The sequence below is a fragment of the Mandrillus leucophaeus genome, unplaced genomic scaffold (assembly GCF_000951045.1).
Source record: "Mandrillus leucophaeus isolate KB7577 unplaced genomic scaffold, Mleu.le_1.0 Scaffold285, whole genome shotgun sequence".
In the NCBI taxonomy this organism is placed as follows: Eukaryota; Metazoa; Chordata; class Mammalia; order Primates; family Cercopithecidae; genus Mandrillus; species Mandrillus leucophaeus.
The window spans coordinates 261,253-267,300 of NW_012102976.1; the positions used below are offsets into that span (position 1 = coordinate 261,253).

At 44.9% G+C, this 6,048-nt stretch overlaps 1 long non-coding RNA gene across 1 annotated transcript; it reads right to left on the bottom strand.

Annotated features, from left to right (window-relative positions):
• Positions 1-1,812: 1,812 nt before the first annotated feature.
• Positions 1,813-4,422, bottom strand: LOC105543529. Its single transcript, XR_001006634.1, has 2 exons — positions 4,322-4,422; positions 1,813-2,099 (listed from the first exon to the last, which is right to left on the bottom strand). It is a non-coding gene; the product is annotated as an uncharacterized LOC105543529 (long non-coding RNA).
• Positions 4,423-6,048: the final 1,626 nt, after the last annotated feature.

Sequence of the window (6,048 nt, forward strand, 5' to 3'; positions counted from 1 at the left end):
TTAATCAATTTCCTATTTTATAGTTCCTGGTTTGTGAGTCAGGATTAGGAAAGACTTTCTTACTCTAAGATTATGAAAGATTTATCCCAAATTTTCTCTTTGTACTTGTGTGGTTTTATTGTTTACCTTTAAATGTTTAATCCATGTGGAATTTATTCTTATATATGGTGTGAGGTATAGCTCCAACTTAATATTTTTCAAGATGGCTACCCAGGAATTTCAACACCATGTATTGGATTCTAACTGGATTTGAAATGCTCCCTTTATCATATGCTAAATTCCTGTATGTATTTATAGTCTTAAACTGTTCCATTGGTCTCTCTCTCTATTCATGTGCTAGTACTATGAAGTACTAATTGTCAAAGTACTATAATATGTTTTTATGTTTGTTGTTCTAGTCCAGGATTTCTCAACATCTTGGGTCAGATATAATTATTTGTTATGGGGGGTTATCTTGTGCACTGTAGGATGTTTAGCAGCATCCCTGACCTCTACCTCTATTAGACGCCAGTAGCAGACACTTGCACACACACGCTCATACATGCACACACAAACAACTGTGGATAGCAAACAAAAAGTCTCCAGTTCCTGCCAAATGTCCCCTGGGGGTCAAAATTACCCAGTTGGTCTAGTCATTCATCACTGTCCTTTTTCACAGCTTCCTGTTTGTTTACTTCAGCCTGTGTGTTTGCACATGTTGTTCCCTGTACCTGGAATGTCCTCCTCTTACTTTCTCATCAGAGATCAGCTCAGGCACTGTCTCCCAGGAAGCCTTCTCATGTCACCCTGTGTATTAGTTCGTTCTCATGCTGCTATAAGAACATACCCAAGAATGGGCAACTTATTAAAAAAAGAGAATTAATTGAATTGATTTACAGTTTAACATGGCTGGGGAGGCCTCAGGAAACTTACAGTCACGGCAGAAGGGGAAGCAGACATGGCCCTCTTCACATGGTGGCAGGAGAGAGAAGTACAACGTGAAAAAGGGAAAAGCCCCTTATAAAACCATCAGATCTCATGAGAACTCACTCAGTATCACAAGAACAGCATGGTGGAAACCATTTCCATGATTCAATTACCTCCCACCAGGTCCCTGCCATGACACATGGGGATTATGGGAACTACAATTCAAGATGAGATTTGGGTGGGGACACAAAGCCAACCATATCACCCTGCTCCATCTTGTGCCCTGCCCAACCCAGGTGCTAATCCCCCTCATCCTCTATGGAAATGAGCCCTTTGATTGTCTCTCACCCCTCACCAGGGGTCTCATTCATGTCTTTATCTCCAGCCTCTGGCTGAGCCTGGCACAGGGCAGGCGCTCTGGCAGTATTCTTGGATGAAATGATGAATAAATACTTCTTTGACACATCTCCCACTAATAGCCAGATGTTCAGTCAAAGAAGACATGGGTAAAGGATGAGATGTTAACTCTTGTCCAGAGTGAAGCCTGGTGCCGAGAAGCAACAAGAAGTGGGGAGAGTCTAGCATGTGTTGAGTGCCTACTATGTGCTAAGCATGGTAGTAGATGAGATGTCCTCAATCTCCTGTTCCAAATCTCTGCTGTCCACAGCTATCAGGATGCACTCAGATGCTTAGAAGCAGGAAAACAAGGAGAGCTGGGGAGTACCAAAGGGCCTCTGTAGCTTCCTGGGAAAGCAGGATAAACAGTGCTGAGAGCATGAGCCCTACAGTCGGACAGCTTAGGTCAGATCCCTACTCTATCTACTTACCAGGTATTTAACCTCCTTAAGTCTCAGTTTCTTCATTAGTAAAAAGGGGATAATAAGAGTACCCACCTTGGAAGGCTTCTGTAAGAACCTAAAGCATTAATATTCTACTGAGACATAGTAAACATTCAACATATGGCAGGCTCTTAATGTTATTTCCTCTTCTATCCGCAAACTGCCTGAGGTTTTTTTCTAGCTGAGCGTTGGTTTAAAAGTCCCTGAGACTATGGTAGACCCAGGGTGGGATTGTTTTTCCAGGGCTCCTTGCAAGGAACTAGGAGAACTCCGGCAGAAGCATCCTCCAGGAGCAGCAGGGCCTCCTCTGGTGGGTTGTTTGTGATCAGACAGGTCCTCCCAGTTCCCTCCACCCTGAGAGCATTGGAGAGAAAAGAGCAAAATGAAGTGATCACCCTGAGGTACAGGCCATACTGAACACTGTGAAACAATGATGGGGTTTGGGGTCCTCCTTGGCACTGACTGAATTTTTTCTAAGCCCATGGGCTTAGGGGCCAGAAAAGCACCAGGTACTATGTTCACTACAACCCCTTCAGGGGTGTCTCTGCCCCAAGCCTTCACCTGCCCCATACAATCTGCGCTTGATGGCCCAGAGCAGCCTTCCTCTGACTGTTCTCATCAAGTGGCTATAACCACAGTGCTCACCTGAGGCACGCTGGGGGAAATTCAAGCGTCTCCTGCCCTTTTTCTAAAATACTCATAACCACCAAACACTATTTTTTCCACCATGTCTTGTGGAAGGGGGTGTTACTGAGTATTAAGCAAAAAACTTTATTTTTGTATATTCAGACTTATGGAATAAGTTTAGGAAATACTGAGTTAAAAGGGTTAAAGTGTTGGTTTTTCAACTGCAGGACTTCTCAGACTCTTTGAGATGCTGATGTACACAAGGGGTATGGGCTGCATTTTTCTACCTGCTAAGTTGACATAGAACCCTAGATAGAGCATCTTACAAGACGAGTGGTCCGTGGAACCCAACTTAGAAAACACTGCCCCAAAGAAGTCTCCTGAGAAAAATGTATTGCTGTTGATCTTTCAGCCTTTGTCACTGCTGTCCTTCCCCTAAAGGGCTTGCCTTCAGCCTCTCTACCCATCCTGGTTCCCCCAGTGCTTTGGATCCAGGACAGACACACTCTGCTCCTAGTAAGCATTTCATAGTCAGCCCCATCCCAGACCTCTCCTTATCATTCATTCATTCATCACATATTTTTTGAGCACTTACTTTCTTCCAGGCACTGTGCTAGGAGATATAGTGGCAACCAAGGAACATCCCAGTAGGAAACAGACAGGTAAGTAGATGGGTTTAGTAGAGTGTGAGAAGTACAACACAAATACCCAAGGACAGTTCCAGATTGAGTCTTGGACAGTCGGAAAGGAGAAATAAAGGGCATCTTTTCTTTCATTTCCACACTTAGCAATTTTTCTGTATTGGTTTGTCATTTATTCATTTAATCACCAAGCATTTATTGTGGGCTGGGCACTGTGCAGAGATAGTAATCAGACTTGACTTGGGGATGATAAGAAATCACTGAAGGGATTTTAAGTAGAGAAAAGACATGATCTATTTACATTGATAGATGTCACTTGGATTGTAGGAAAAGTGGACTGGCCGGGGCAAGGCTTGAGGCAGGAAGCCAGCTGGGAGACCACTGCATGAACCCAGATGAAAATGAGGACCTGGGCTAGGGAAGTAGCAGGAAAAGTGGATTTTGACAGATATCTAGGACAGAGTCAACAGGAATTGGACAGCAATGGGATGTGGGAGAGTGAGAGGGAAGAGTTTAGGATGATGTCCTTTCCCCCATCCTCCTTACGTCCCAACCCCACTCCTGTTTCTGGTGAAATATTCAAACAGGAGTGGGGGTGGGACATAAGGAGGATAGGGGACACAGGAGGAAGGGCAGGTTATAGGGGTCGGCATACAAGGGGAAGATAATGTGTTCAATTTTAGACATGCTGAGCTCGTGATTCCAATTCCTTTGGACATTCCAGTGGAGATACCTGGCAGGCTGATTTTTCTCAAGAGAGAAATCATGTCTGGAAATACAGATCTGAGAAGCAGCAGCAACGGATGGGTGGCCACCAAAGCCGTGGACTCAGTCAGCACCATTAAGCCAGAGTGGTGGGCAAGATAGGTGACAAGGACCCCCCTGCATCAGGTGGGTGACAAAAGAAGAATTAGTGTTGCAGCATGGGAAGGACTGCCCAGAGAGAAAGGCACTGAACCAGGAGAGGATCTAGAAAAAGGACACTTGGCAATGAGAGCTTGGAGCGGGCCTCTACACCAGGGGAGGGGTGGCTTTGACTGGCAGATACACCTGTCTAGTCCAGGTGGAGGGTATGAAAACTGGAGGGAAAGAGAGGGGCAGCAGGACGTCCCTCTTTTTCTAAAACAGGCTTTCTCTTAGGCTTAGCCTTCTAACTGATCTGCCCCACTATCCTCAACCCACTCTCCACTTCATAGCCAGATAAGTCTTTTCAAAACACATCTCTGATCATGTCACCTCCTCTCCTCCAGCTCTATTAAAAACCTTTTGATATTTCTATGGCTCTTAGCCTGTGGACCAAACTCCTACCTGACCTGGACTCTACTTCCTTCTCCAGGTGCACCTTGTGCCAGACTCTCTTGCAGCCACCTGGCGTCCATTCGGCCTCACAAACTCATTGCATGGGTCTTGCATTGTTGCTCTCAGAGCGATGTCCACCCTTTCCCCCCCGCCCCCGCCCCAATCTGCTCTGTGTCACTGGAGGCTGTTCCAGGCTCCAGAGCTAACTGCCTTCCAGTGAAGTTCAGCCAGTGGGGAGCGGGGGAGGGCAAAAGATATTGGCAGTGAAAGGAAAAGAGAAGCCAGAGTATTTCTCCTCCTGCTTCTCTTCCTCAGGAGTCTCTTCTGTGGCTGCAGTTCCCACTACACAACCATCTCTCTGTGATCCCTGCTACCCATCTTGGTTCCAGCTTATCTTGTCTTAAGCTCCAGAAACTGTTTCTTTCCTTGTTTTCCAGCTTCCAGGGTGGTGCTATGGTTTGAATTGTGTCTCCCCTGCAAGTTCATGTGTTGAAGTTCTAACCCCCAGTACTTTACAGTGTGACCTTATTTAGGGTGGTGGTCTTTATAGAGGTAGCCAAATTAAAGCAAGATCATTAGGGTGGACCCTAATCCAATATGAATGGTGTCCTTATAAAAAGGGGAAGTTTGGACAGAGATAGACACACATAGAGGGAAGACGATGTGAAGAGACATAGGTGAAAATGGTCATCTACAAGTCAAGGAAAGAGGCCTGGAACAGATCCTTCCCTCACTGACCTCAAAAGGAACTACCCCTGCTGACGCCTTCATTTTGGACTTCCAGCCTTCAGAACTCTGAGACAATAACTTTCTGCATGAAGCCACCCAGTCTGTGGCACTTTGTTACTGCAGCCCTAGCAGACAAATACAGTAGTCCCAGCTTCCTGGAGTTGCTACTCTCAGGGTTCCCCTGGGAGCTCTTTCAACTCCTCTGACTCCCCGTATGAAATTCCCTCTATCAAATCACCTAGAGTAAGTTTTGCTTTCCTGGCTGGGTCCTGACTAATATGCCTACCATGATCCTTTCTGCCACAGAGGACATAGTGTTTCCTCTGCCTGGTATTTTCCCCCCTCTCATCTTTACCTAATGAACTTTACCTAGCGAACTCATCTAGGTCATGGGTAAATGTCACTTCCTCAAGAAGGCCTACCCCTGAATAGTTATTACCAGCTCTTATGGCTCCAAGCACCACCACTCACACTGTTTTGATTTTATATCTGCGTGCGATTATTAGTTAATGTTTTCTCCCCAGTCCTTGAGGAAATGTGGTCTTTTTTTTACTTACCACTTATCCCCAGAGCCTAGCATGATGCCTATAGTAAATATTTAATACACAGTCATGTGTCACTTAACAACGGGAATACATACTGAAGAATGTGTTGTTAGGCAGTTTTGTTATGAGAACATCAGAGTATACTTACACAAACCTACATGGTGTAGCCTACTACACACCTAGACTATCTGGTCTAGCCTACGGTTCCTAGGCTACAAACACCTACAGTATGTTACTGTACTGAATACTGTGGGCAATTGTAACATAATAGTATTTGTGCATCTAAGCACATCTAAACATGGAAAAGATACATAAAAATATGATACTATAATCTTATGAAATCACCAGTGTATATGTGGTTCCTTATTCACTGAAACATTGTTATGTGGCTCCTGACTATATATGTATTGAGTGAACAGAGGACGAGTAGTATAATTTTGTCGATAATGCTAGTATTTATGT